The sequence below is a fragment of the Hypanus sabinus genome, unplaced genomic scaffold (genome assembly GCF_030144855.1).
Source record: "Hypanus sabinus isolate sHypSab1 unplaced genomic scaffold, sHypSab1.hap1 scaffold_1806, whole genome shotgun sequence".
Lineage (NCBI taxonomy): Eukaryota > Metazoa > Chordata > Chondrichthyes > Myliobatiformes > Dasyatidae > Hypanus > Hypanus sabinus.
The window spans coordinates 19,450-33,866 of record NW_026779894.1 but is presented as its reverse complement, the minus strand read 5'-3'; the positions used below and the strand labels follow the sequence as shown (position 1 = coordinate 33,866).

Here is a 14,417-nt window from a genome sequence, read left to right as displayed (position 1 = left end):
ACTGTTGTTTGCTCCCTGTGATTCCTCTGTCTGATCGGGATAAATGTCGGCTCTAACGAACCTTCTCCTTAAACATCTGCCACTGCTCATATTCAGGATCCTTCACCGCAAGAACTCTCTGTAATACCACCTCTTTACACAGATTACAACTGAAATGGCATGTTCCTGGGTAAATAAACTACTGTATGAAACTGTCTCTGACCATTCCACAAATTCCTCTTCCACTGAACCAGTCTGATTATTTTAATCAATAAACAAACAGAAGCAAACACACAGAGAATGTTGGAGGAACTCAGCAACCAGTCGACAGCTCGGGCTGGGAACCTTCATTCTGATTAAAGAGAAAGAGACAAAAGCCAGAATTAGGTGATGGGGGAGGAGTAGAAGGACAAGTGAGTGCGGGAGGGGTCTGGTTTCTGGAGGAACGATTATGTGAAGAGCTGAGTGACAGGCAGAAAAGGCAAAGAGATGAAGAGAAAGGAATCTAACAGGAGAGACGCAGGACCACGGGATTACACAAAAGAGATGGAGAGCCAGACAGAATTGATGAGGAGGTCATGGCGGTGCGTGAGGGGAAGTGAAGGAGTAAAAAGCCACCAGAATGGGGCGGGGGGATCCGAAGGAACGCTGAGGTGGAGTGGGCGGAAGAAGCACAGGATATTCATTTCTTGAATTTGAAGAAATCAATGTTCATGCCGTCGAGATTGGAGGCTACACAATCGGAATATGAGTCGTTGCTCATTCAACATATACTTGGCCTCATCGCAGCAGGAGAGGGGGCCATAGTCAGACATGCTGTTGATGGCCCTCCGCTGGTCAGGTTCGACCATGGATATTGTACCTTCGCGGATGAAAGTCAATATGCAAGTCAGGGTAGTACGATACATAAAGCAAGCTGTTGCCCATGCAGGGGTGAATGCTCTCCACGCAGCTGATGAATCCAGAGCAATGGTCGAGACCGATGCAGTCAGGCACCAGAGGTGTCGCAGAATTAGCGGTGTGTCTCGAAGTAGGGATGACCGTCTCTAATGACATTTGAAATATTTCTGTCACAGCCCAAGCTGTATCTACACTAACTTCCCTCAAGGTCCAAGGGAAAATCCTGTCAGGACCCAAAGGCTTTTGCCATTTTATATTCGTTAAAAGCGCCAGTACTTCCTCTTTTTTACTCATCATAGTTTCCACAACTACCATACTTGTTTCCCTTATCTTACACGATACAATTTACTTCTCCTTATTGAATACCGAAGAAAATAAATTGTTCAAAATCGACCCCATCTCTTTTGGCTCCACATATAGCTGTCCACTCTGATTCTCTAAGGGACCAATTTTCTCCCTTACTATCCTTTTGCTATTGATATAACTGTAGAAACCTTTAGGATTTATTTTCACCATACTTGCCAAAGCAACCTCGTATCTTCTTTTAGCGTTTCTATTTTCTTCCTTAAGAAAATTTATTTATATTCTTTATATTCCTCAAACACGTCATTTACACCATGCTGCCTATATTTATTATAGATCTTTCTCTTTTTCGAAATAATCTTCCAATGTCCCTTGAAAACCATGGCTCTCTCAAACATCTCACACTCTCTCATACCCGGACTCCAGCACCATCAATACTGGTTCAAAAGACCATGTAATGGCCCCCCGTCGATCTCGGCTGCCACAGCAACCCAGGGCATATTCAAAATCCGGACTCCAGCACCATCAATGCTGGTTCCAAAGACCATGGAATGGCCCCGCCGTCGATCTCGGCTGCCACAGCAACCCAGGGCATATTCAAAACCCGGACTCCAGCATCATCAATGCCAGTTCCAACGACCATGGACACCTTCAACGCAATTGCGCAGACCCCAACTGCGACTCCAGCCTTGAACACCAGGCCGGGTCTTCACGTGCAGCGGTTGTGACTCCTGTCTGACCTTCCCCAAGCACCACTCTGCATTCTCCTCTCCCTCAATCCCATCGTCAGCTCCTGGACCCTCAGAGGCTCCACCTTCCTCTCACCCTAATCCTCCCCTCTCCACCGACTTCACCAGCCTCTCCCCTGTGATCTTATCTCTCACCCGTGCCGGGAATTTACCATCCCCTCCGACATTCAACTCCCTGAGGCAGAGTGCTCTGTCCTCAGTAAAGACCTCATCTTTGTGCTCCTTCGCCCACACCTCAGCGAGTTCGACGTACGCCATGATGCTGAACTTTTCTTCCGCCGGCTCCGTCTACGAGCCTAATTCTTCGGCAAGGACTCCCACCCCCACCGATGACCCGTCTTCAACCAAACTCCTCTTCATCAACACCCCGCTCTGGTCTTCTGCCTGCTCTGGATCTCTTTATTGCTAGCTGCTGACGGAACATCAACCATCTGGACTTCCACTTGTTCCACTTCCAACCTCACTTCTTCCGAAAGCTCTGCTCTCCGCTCCAACCCCAAACTCAGTATCAAACCCGCTGATAAGGGGGCGCTGTCGTGGCCTTGTGTACTGACTTCTACATGGCCGAGGCACAGCGACAACTCACTGATACCTCCTCTTACTTACACCTCGATCATGACCCTACTAAGGAGCACCAGGCCACTGTCTCCCACACCATCACTAACCTTGTCAGCTCAGGGGAGCTCCCATCCCCTGCCACCAATCTCATAGTTCCCACACCCTGTCCTTCCCGTCTCAGCCTCCTGCACAAGATCCACAAATCCACATGCCTGTCCAGGTAGACCTATTGTCTCAGCTTGCTTCTGCCCCACCGGACTCATTTCTGCGTATCCTGACACTGTTTTATCCAACCTTGTTCAATCCCTTCCCACCTATGTTCGTGACACTTCTCATGTTCTGAATTTTTTCAGTGATTTTTAGTTCTATTGCCCCCCACTGCTATATTTTCGCCATAGACGTGCAGTCCCTATATACCTCCATCCCCCACCAAGAAGGTCTTAAAGCTCTCCGATTATTTTTGGATTCCAGACCAAACCAATTCCCGTCTATCACCACTCAACTCCGTCTAGAGGAATTCGTTCTCACTCTCAATAATTTGTCCTTTGGCTCCTGCCACTTCCTCCATACCAAAGGTGCAGCCAGGGGCACCCGCATGGGTCCCATCTACGTCAGCCTTTCTGTTGGCTTTGTGGAGCAGTCCATGTTCCAAGCCTATACGAGTATCTGCCCCCCTCTTTTCCTTCGCTACATCGACGACTGCATTGGTGCTGTTTTCTGCACGCATGCTGAACACGTTGATTTCATTAACTTTCCCTCCAACTTCCATCATGTTCTCAAATTTACCTGGTCCATTTCCGACACCTCCCTCCCCTTTCTTGATCTTCCTGTCTCCATCTCTGGAGACGGCTTATCTACACATATCTTCTATAAGCCGACTGAATCTTACAGCTACCTGGACTATTTGAATTCCCACCATGTTTCTTGCAAAAATGTCATCCCCTCTTCGCAATTCCTGCGTCTCCGCCGCATCTGCTCTCGGGATGAGGCTTTTCATTCCAGGACGAAGGAGATGTCTTCCTTTTTCTATATTCCGTCTGGGCAGCATCCAACTTGATGGCATGAACATTGACTTCTCTAACTTTCGTTAATGCCCCTCGCCTTCTTACCCTAGCCCTGATTTAGTTATTTCCCCCCCCCCCCGCCACTTTTTGTTCTCTCTCTGTCCATCACGCTGCCTGTTCTCCATCTCACTCTGGTGTTCCTCTCCACCTTTCTTTCTCCCTAGGCCTCCCGTCCCATGTTCCTTTCCCTTCTCCAGCCCTGTATCCCTTTTGCCAATCAGCTCTCTAGCTTTTTGCTTCAACCCACGCGCTCAGGTCTTTTCTTATATTTTTGCATTTCCCCCTCCACCTCCTATTTTCAAATCTCTATCTTTTCTTTCAGTTAGTCCTGACGAATGGTCTCGGCCCGAAACATCGACAATGCTTCTTTCTATACATGCTGCCTGGCCTGCTGCGTTCCACCTTCATCTTGTGTGTGTTTCTCGAATTAGCAGCATCTGCAGATTTCCTTGTGTTTACATTGATTTCTTACAATTTTAAAAGTAAGGTTGCTATTAATTGATAACAAATTATTCAAAGGAAAATGTTCATTCTTATGAAAATTTATTTTATGTCCTGAAAACTGGCAAAAACAGGAGAATGAAGGAAGTACGAAAGGTAATGAAGTCTTAACATTAGAAATTTAAAGCAAAAGGTCATCGGCATAATGCAAAAGTTCTAAAGAAAGGACATATTTGACACAGCTTTGTGGACCAAGAAGCCTGTATTGTGCTGTTGCAATTCTACGTTCTGTATGTTCCTATTCTACCTGTTTCCTCAACACTACATGCCCTTCCACGAATCTTTCTAACATCTGAAACTTGGCAACACAGCCATCTATTCTATCATATAAGTCATTATATACAGTAAAAAAAAAGAAGTGATCCCAACACCGACCACTGTGGAACACCACTGGCCACTGGCAGGTAACCGGAAAAGGAGCATTTTATTCCCAATTGCTGCCTCTTACCAATCAGCCAATGACCTGACCATGTTAATAACATTCTAGTAATATCATGGGCTCTTACTTTTGTAATCAGCCATCTGTGTGGTAACTTGTCAAAGGCCTTCCTGACGTCCAGATAAACAAAATCCGCTGCATCCCATTTATCTATCCTACTTGTATTCTCCTCAAAGAATTCCAACAGGAAGACGTGAATTATTCAACGAGTAAATAAATAGACTAAGCTCAGAGATAGTGCTTAGCCGATGACGAATTATTTTGACACAACTAAAGCATCCATTTATCACTGACTGAAGAGTCGTGGAAGATTGAAGATTGTCACCATCCAGACTTTAGGTGATCCTAACCCTCTGTGCAATTCCCAATCTACAATACAAGGTCAGCAATATTCATTTGTTACTGAAAGCTTGGAGCCATAAAAATGTTATAAAATAAACATTTAACATTGAATCGGATAGAAAACCTGATTCATAAAGGTTTGGATACAGGAGGAAGTGGTTTATGATGAATGTTAAATTGTGTCAATGCTTAAAATAAGGGATAGCAAAAAATAAAGGCCTGAAAGAGGACCACAAGCTTTAGGTTTGGAGGCCATTGTGCCTCAATGACCCTGAGTTCTATGTTGTCTGGAGACAGGGGCTTCCGCTTTGGCTCTCGGCAGTATCAGCCGTACCAAATAGGTCAATAAGTAGAGGCCAGGCTAAGAGAGGTCCACGGGTCTGGGCGTTCAGCCAAGGAATAACAACTCTGACTAGTAAGACCAAACTGCTCCAGAAACAGCAATGAAGAATTATTCTAGATCTGAGTGTAAGGCTTCTCCTCAGTCTCCACGTGGGATGTGTACTGGACTGCACTGAAACCCAAGAGGAAGCTAGTGACATGGTGAAGAAAGCCCTGACCACGGCCAGAGAAGGAAGGCATTTATTTCTGCCCTAACTGTCAGTAGTGTAATTGGCAGAAAATATAAATATAATAGTTGCACTTGGACTTTTAGCATTTTTCATTCTCAAATTATAACAGCTCAGAAGTGGTAGTCGGATGCAGCAAATTGAAGTACTTTATTACACAGAAGGAAACAACTCCAATGTCATGATGAACATCCTCTTATCATTAGTCGTGTGCTCTGAATCATTCACCAGGAAATGCTGATGGATATTTGCCATACACACACATACTCATTGCAGAAATCAAAATCATATTTCTGGAGGTGTATTTCCTTAGCATCAGCTTGGCTTACAATTGAGACTGGATACAATTGGAAAGGAAGCTGAAATGTTTTCTCTGGAACACCAGAGACTGAGGCGGGATCAGATAAAAGTTTATAAGATTAAAAGAGGCACAGATAGATTAGACAGGGAGTATCTGTTTCCCGTGGTTGAAATGTCAAATACCAAAGGGCAGGCATCTAGAGTGAGAAGGCATGGGTTCAAGGGGCACATGAGAGGTAGGCTTTTGACTCAGAGAGTTGTGGATGACTGGAATGCATTGTTCTTACGAGCTCTTAACAGATCTTTACTTACCAAACGGTTACCTGCTGTGTTCTGGACAGCTATGTGGGAATATGCATCTCAGACTTTCGCACATATTTTCCTGTGAATTGACAAGAAACAAAGAACAGTGAATTCAGCTTGCAGCTCCGTTATCTCAGACTATTGACTTTGTTGCCCATGGAAGAATTCCACAGCATGCTTTCTGGAGTGCTGTTGCACTGAAAAGGGTTCAGGTATGAGGACAGGTGACAGAAAATAGTTGAGAGAATAACACACGCCAATCCTCATGGAGGGATCAGAAATTAAATGAGGGAGCTAAGTTCCTGGGTGTGAAAATATCCGAGGACCTAACCTGGACCCAACATATTTATGCTGTGGTAAAGAAGGTATTTCGGCGGCTATATTTCAATAGAAATTTGAGTAGATTTTGAATGTCACCAAAAACGCTATACTTTCTTGGAAGCTTGACAAAATTTGACATGTTAGCTGAAACATTTACAAATTTCCACAGTTGTTTGTTAGAGAGTATATTGACTGGTTTTCTCGTGGCCTGATATGGAAGCATCAATGCCATTGTACGGAAAAGCCTGTCAGTAGTAGTAAATATGGCCCAGTCCGTCATTGGTAAACCAAACCCACTAATCCCTCCTACCTACACCATGTCCAAATCCCTCCATCTTTCTGCATCAGATCACCTCTCAGTCTCTGGAGTTGCAGTGAAAACAACTATTTTATTACCCCTCTTGTGATAGTACACACCCTTTAACTGAGGCAGCATCCTGGTAAACATACTCTGCACCCTCTACTGAGCCTCCACATCCTTCCAAGTGTGGGGCCACCAGAACTTTATGCAGTGATCCTGACGTGGCCCAACGAGAGTTTTACCAAGTTGGAACATGAATTTTGAACTCAGTACCTGGACAAATAAATGAAAGCATTCTGTAAGCTTCTCTGAAGCAACATATCAACCTGTGTAGCTACATTCAACTAGCAATGAATGGGGATGCCATGATCTCTGCTCAGCAACACTCTAAAAGACCTTGTCCATAACAGAGTTCTGTCTCTTTGCATTTGCCCTGCAGAGTTGCAGTTCCTCACATTTCTCTGGGTCAAATTCCATCTGCCATTTCTCAGCCTATATCTGCAACTGATCTATATTTTGTTGTATTTATTGCCACTCCCTTGTACTATCCACAGCTCCGTCAATCCTGGTATCATCTGCTAATTTACTAACGAATCCATCTACATTTTCATCCAGGACATCTAGAGACATTACAAGCAGCAGAGGTCCCATAATAGATCGCTGTGAAACTCCACTAATCGAAGACCTCCAGCTCCAATGTTTTCCTTTAACCACTCCTCCTGTCTCTTATGCGAAAGCCAGTACTGACTCCAAACAGCCAATTCCTTGCCAACCACATGCATCTGAATTTTCCGGATTACCATCCAAAAAGACTTTGCCCAGCGCCTGAGTAAAATCAATGTAGATACACGCACTGCCTACCCTTATCAAGCTCTATGTAAATAGCTTCTATTTGGATAAACAAGTTTGCCAAGAATAATCAATTGAAGGTGACCATGAACAAACAGGTCCTGACTCAGTGTCGTCAGTTGGGGGTCGTATGTCCGCACTGTCCCTGGGATCAAATCCACATATTTAGACATCAAAGTTAACACTATTGCTGCCAGAAGAAGTGAGAAACAAGATACACTTAAACATCATCCATAACATTTCCAATCTGTTGAACCCATTTCCCTGCAATTTAGTGAAAGACTGTCTATAGCCGTAGTTATGTGACTTGTCAGGACCTCAGTCCGAGCATGATTCAGCTGTACCCTGTCCAATCAAATCATCTCCATTCCTCCCCAAAAGTGGGACCAAAGTATCATGAATATCAGCAATCTTCCTCCAGTCTTTGAGGCACACTTTTAATTCCCTAATCTAATTGATCCTGTAACAAGCGCACGCACTTTATATAACAATGCAGAGTATATTAACCTTTTGATTCTGATTCCTATATTTATTTCTTAGCTGCTTAGCAGTCACTTTTCAGTGGTTATCCTATTTGCTGGACTCACCTGGACCAGGACCACTGATCATTTTTTTTCTCCCACCCCAAATTCCTCCGCAGTTCAGATGTGATGCCCCAAATCTATTATTTACTTATTTATTGAGATGCAAGATGGAACAAGGACTTCCATCCCCTCAAGCTGCGCCACCTAGTAAACCAAGGTACAAGCTGTGTAATCACAGGACAATTTGTAATGATCAATTCCCAAGCCTATCGGTCTTTGAACCGTGAAAAGAAACTCGATCAGTCGGGAATATCCCAAGCTTTCCACTCAGTGGATGTAAAGAGACTCCGAGCATGATGGGACTGGAATTGTTCTCCAAACTCCGGAACGTCCCAGTCGCCCCACTCTTTGAGAAATGTGAAAGGCAGAAGATAGGAAAGAAGGGGCCAGATAATCAGACTTTAGTGGTAGGGACGATGTTGGAGTTGATTGTAAAGGATGTGGTTTAGGGATTCTGGGAGGCACGAATAGCTTGTCGGTTTCCTTGAGAAAACCATGCCTGACTAATCTGTTGGAATTCTTTGAAGAAAGAAAAAAATAAGATAGACAAATATGTTGATGTTGTGTCGATGTAGATACGTTGATGTTGTGGACATAGATTTTCAGAAGGCTTTTCACAAGCTGCCACACATAAGGCTGTTTAACAAACTATAAACCCATGGTATTATTGAAAAGATACCAGCACGGATTCAAGAAGTGCTGCTTAGCAGGAGGAAAAGAGCGGGGAGAATGGGATCCTTTTCTGATTCATTACCTTGACTATTGGTGTTCCTCATGGCTTTGTGTTGTGACCAATTTTTTTTTATTATATGAGAATGATTTGAATGATGGGATTGATGGACCTGATGGAATTGATGGCCTTGTTGCAAAGTTTGCAGACGATACAAAGAGAAGTGAATCGGCAGGTAGATTTGAAAGAATAGGGAAGATACAGAAGAATTCGACACATTAAGGGAATGGTCAAATAAGTGGCAGATGAATCCAATGTTGAGAGGTTTATGGTTGTAAACTTTGTTAGAAGAAATGAAAGTTTTACTGCTTTCTAAATGGAAATAAAACATAAAAATCTGAAGTGCAAAAGCATTTGGGATTCCTGTGCAGCATTTGAAAACTTAATTTGTTGGTTGATTCTGTGGTCAGGAAGGTAAATGCCGTGTAAAATTTTATTTCAAGAGAATCAGAATATAAAACCGAGGATTGAATGTCTTGTAATATGAAGAGCATTTAGAACATAGAACATGGAAAACTTCCAGCACAATGCAGGTCCTTTGGCCCACAATGGTTTACCGAACATTTTTTTGAATTTCGAATTTACCCCGGATTACACATAGCCCTCTATTTTTTTCTAAACTCCATGTTCCATCCCAGGAGTCTCTTCAAATACCCTATTGTATCCTCCTGCACCATTCCACAAACTCATCACTCACTGCTTAAAATACTTACCCCTGACATCTCCTCTGTATCTACTTCCAAACACCTTCAAAATGTGCCCTCACTCATTAGCCTTTTCAGCCCTGGGATAAGACCTCTGACTATCTGCACAAACAAAGCCCCTGATCATCTTATACACCTCTATTATGTCACCACTCATCCTTCGTTGCTCTGAGAAGAAAAGGACAAGATCATTCAATCTATTCTCAATGGGCATGCTCCTCACTACCGGGACCATCCTCGTAAATCTCCTCTGCACCCTCTCTGTAGTCTCCACATTCTTCCTTATGTACAGCGACCAGAACTGGACACAGTATTCCAAGTGGGGTCTGACAGGGGTACTATATAGCTGCAATATTATCCTCTCGGCTCTTGATCTCAATCCCACAGTTGGTGAAGGCCAATGCACCGTATGTCTCATCAACCACAGTCAACCTGAACAGCAGCTTTGAGTGTCTTATGGACTTGGACCCCAAGATCCCTCTGTTCCTCCACACTGCCAAGAATTTTACTATTAATACTATATTCTGACATCATAATTCACCTACCAAAATGAACCACCTCACATTATCTTTGTTGAACTCCATCTGCCAACTCTCAGTCCAGTTTTGCACCATATCAATGTTCTGCTGTGAAATCTGACAGCTTTCCACACTATCCACAACACGCCCAACCTCTGTGACATCAGCAAATTTACTAAATCCTCTTCCACTTCCTCATGTAGACCATTTATAAAAATCAGAATGAGAAAGGCGTCCAGAACAGGTCCCTGAGGCACACCTCTGGTCGCCGACCTCTATGCAGAATATGACCCGTTTAAAATCACACTTTTCCATCTGTGGGCAAGCTAGTTCTGGATGCTCAAAGCAATTTCCCTTGGATCCCATGCCTGCTTAGTTTCTCCATAAGCTTTCCATGGGATATCATATGAATTGCATTACTAAAGTCCATATACACTACGTTTTCCGCTCTACCTTCATCAATATATTTAGTTACATCCTCAAAAAATTCAATCAGACTCGTAAGGCACAACCTTCTTTGACAAAGCCATGCTTTTAATTTATAATCATATTATACCTCTCCATATGTTTATAAATTCGACCTCATGGGATCTCTCCACCAAAGTACTAACCATCAACTGAAGTAAGACTCACTGGTCTTCAATTTCCCGGGCTAACTCTGCTTCCTTTGTTGAATAATGGAAAAAGATCTGCAACACTCCAATCCTCCGGAACTACTTCTGTCCCCATTCATGAAGCAAATATCATTGCCATGGGCTCCACCCCTCGCCTTCCACAGTCGCCTGTGTTCCATTCACACGTATCCCCCGGCACTCTTTATTGGTCCTATTCTCTCACGTCTTATCCTCTTGCTATTCCTGTCATTGTATAATGCCTTGGGGTTTTCCTTTATCCTGCTCATCAATCCTTCACCTGGCCGCTTCTGGCCTCAATCTTCCAGATCTCAATCATTATCTAGTCTTTCGCACCTTTCATGAGCTTTTGCTCTCCTCTTGATTAGATTTACAACAGCATTTGTACCCCATGGTTCCTGTCCCGTACCATCCTCTCCCTGTCTCATTAGAACACATCTCTTCAGGAATCCACACAAACATCCACTGAACATTTACCACATTTCTGCCATACATTTCCTGATAACATCTGCTCCCAATTCAAGCTTCCACGTTCCTACCGGATAGCATGATATTTCCCCCTACTCTTATGAAACGTTTTCCTAACTTATCTGTTCCTATCCCTCTCCAATGTTATGGTAAAGGAGATAGAATTGTGATTTCTATCTCCAAAATGCTCTACCACTGAGAGACCTGACACCTGACTAGGTTCATTTCCCAATACTCGATCAAGTACAGCCTCTCCTCATGTAGGCTTATCATCATATTTTGGCAAGAAACTTTCCTGAACCCACCTAACAATGCCACTCCATCTAAACCCCTTGCTCGATGGAGATGCTAATTAATATTTGGGAAATTAAAATCGCCCACTAAGTCAACCCTGTTATTATTGCATCTTTGATGTCCCTGTCATCTGAGTCACAGGGGCAGACTCTGTGTCAGAAGTGCCACCATAGTTGCTTCCCCCATAGACTGTCTCCCCCCAACAGTACTCTGCATTGTTTTCAAAGCATTTTCATAGCACCAGACATGTTAGACTGCCACCAACATAATAGTACCCTCACCCCATAACCAACATTTCTACTTCATATCCAAGATCCACAAACCCGCCTGTTTCAATGAATTTCTCCCAGAGCCATGAACAGTGAGATCTCTTCCTAAAGGTAAATGCCTTTTCAAAATACACTTGGCCTCTGTTTGTTAACCCTGAGTTTTCCAGAGCCCAACGTATACTCAAAAGTATCAGAAGCAAAGTGGATCTACCTCAGTCTGCACAGGTGAATTTGACTTTCCTCCACTTCTGTAATTTGTGCATTGTTAATCTGCACCGACAAATACACTAGCTCAACAGGTTCAGTAACTCAAGTTCAAGTACAGACAACCAAATAAAGAAATGTTCCTCCAACCCATGGTGCACTCAGAAAACATATACCCACAAAGCACAGCACATAAAACACACCATTGTCACAAATAAATGGCTAAAATAAAATTCAAATACATGCAGTGGGCAGCACGGGTGAATTGTAAAGAGTAAACAGTAAACAATAAACAGCTCACATTGCTCGTGATGAGACCTTGGTGGTGCGAGTATATTTATTAGGTTCTCAGCCTGAGGGAAGAAGCTGTTACCCAGTCTGGCAGTCGTAGATCTGATGTTCCAGCATTTAATTCCTAAAGATTGTGGGTGTCAAAGAGATTGGCGGATGTGTGGTACGAGACCTGAACAAATTCAACTTCGTTATTTCACTAATGCTGCCCTCAAACGTTGTTAACATTCATTCTGTCTTTGTTCCTTGAGCGTGTCCTGTCAACCAGCCAGTCCAGAATTCTTGTTGTCATGGAGAATGGCTGAGAACAGAAGCAGTTCTTGCAGTCTCCATTTCTCTAAGTTCATCTTTCTCCCTCTATGATACGTCAGTCTTCCATCAGCTGAATAACAGAACTGAGCAGCAACAAGATAAGCAAGGCCACATGGTCGACAGGCACCAGTAGAACACACAAAGGGTGAAATATACATTGATCAATTTGTACTTTTTGTGACTGCACATAAAATATATTGGAATACGATGCACTGTTTCGATGTAAGTGAACAATTGGTGAGGTGTAGAAGAGGATATTTTAGGTCCGAATGTAAATGTCTGGGTCAATACGAGTGGCATTCAGATCTGTCACTGAAAGGGTAGCGATGAGCGTACTGGAAATATAGGTGCAGCAGATAAACACCAGTAACATTTTTAAACCTGATGTGGATGTAAGGCAAAGAACACCATGAATCTATCAAGTTCAGACAGTGACCAGCCTCTGATCTCTGCTGGATAGTGGAACAGGTTTAGTAGTCCCACAGGAAACACTGAGATTCTAAAGTGTTTGAGATTATCACTCATCATTTTCTCAAAATCTACATTATGCAAGCTGTCCTCTTACTACAATTTTTCTCTGGAGAACCTGCTCAGCATGGCCTACGACAATTCATCTGGGTATGTTTCCATCTTGGCACACAGACACTTCATAACGCCAGTCCATGCCAGCCCGAAAGCTGAGTGCTGCTTACTATATATAAAGTCACACTCGATAACGGAGTCAGCTCACAGGGGAGCTGGAAGCACCAGTGACAGTAGATCAGTTTGACAATTGATCCTCTGCACTGGTTTGCCAGCTGACTGCACATCAGCTGGACTCGAAGAGCACAGGGCCAGTTCCAGAGCGAGCTGCTGCTCTGCTGACATCGGCAATCAGTGAGGAGCTTTTTCCACAAACTCAGTGTTAAAGATTCATCGGCTGAAAACACATGTCCACTATTACAAAAAGAAAATAATCTGAACTACTTAATAAAATAGATTTGGAGAAATATACTGCACAGAAAACAGGCACTTCAGCCAAACACATCCACTCTGAGCAAGTTACCTGAATGAGCTTCTTATTTGCCCTCAATGACCCTCTAAACCTTTCTAATCAATGCACATGTCCAAATGTCTTCTAAATGGTATAAACATGTCTATTAACTTAGTTTGTACTTAGTAAATCTGAGATGAATTTAGCCAGGGGATTTCCCAGCTTGAGAACTGGGAAGATCTGTGGAATGTCACTCTCTCTTTTTGGACTCTATGGAAAGTCTATGGTGGAGCACAGGGGCCGTCGGCTGAGTCCAATGCAGGATTTACAGTTGTCCAGTTATGGGGATTTCCCTCCACGGATACGTATTAGTCGCAATTAGAGATCAGACTTGACATCTGTTGCACAAAGACCAGCTCGTTCAATTCATACAAAGTCTGCAGGGTAACATAGTATTCCTCAGCTGACGAGAAATAAATCTCAATAATTTATTCACGATGCCTGATGACCTACCTTTTTCCCTTCAGGAGCTGGGGTTTGGATTCAAAGATATTAAGTGGTGTAAAGTGCTGACCACTGATTTGCTACGTGGAAGTGGGTGAGATGCTTCTGCATTGACAGAAAAGCTGATGTCATCCTGTTACATATTCCGGCAACAATGAATATATGAGCTCGGCAAGGGGTTCTGTATAACAAATAACACGTTTATTAAACACAGAAAACAAACCCCCCAAAAGTAACCAAACACTAACGTAACCGGAAACAGCTGTTGTGCGGCAGCTCAAACAGTCCTTAAAGCGATATTGCAAAAACAGTTCTTTAAAGTAGTATTGCCAAAAGTTCGATATGCTCACAGTTCAGCTAAAAGGAGAGACTTTATAAGACTATTTAAATTTTCTTTCACGTCGCTTCACTTCGATACCCGATGTCGAACTTCTCCCACGACGAATTTACAAAACG

At 43.3% G+C, this 14,417-nt stretch overlaps 1 long non-coding RNA gene across 1 annotated transcript; it reads right to left on the bottom strand.

Moving 5' to 3' along the window:
- Window positions 1-237: 237 nt before the first annotated feature.
- On the bottom strand, window positions 238-14,095 carry LOC132387393 (uncharacterized). Its single transcript, XR_009509875.1, has 3 exons — window positions 13,971-14,095; window positions 6,017-6,086; window positions 238-331 (listed from the first exon to the last, which is right to left on the bottom strand). It is a non-coding gene; the product is annotated as an uncharacterized LOC132387393 (long non-coding RNA).
- Window positions 14,096-14,417: the final 322 nt, after the last annotated feature.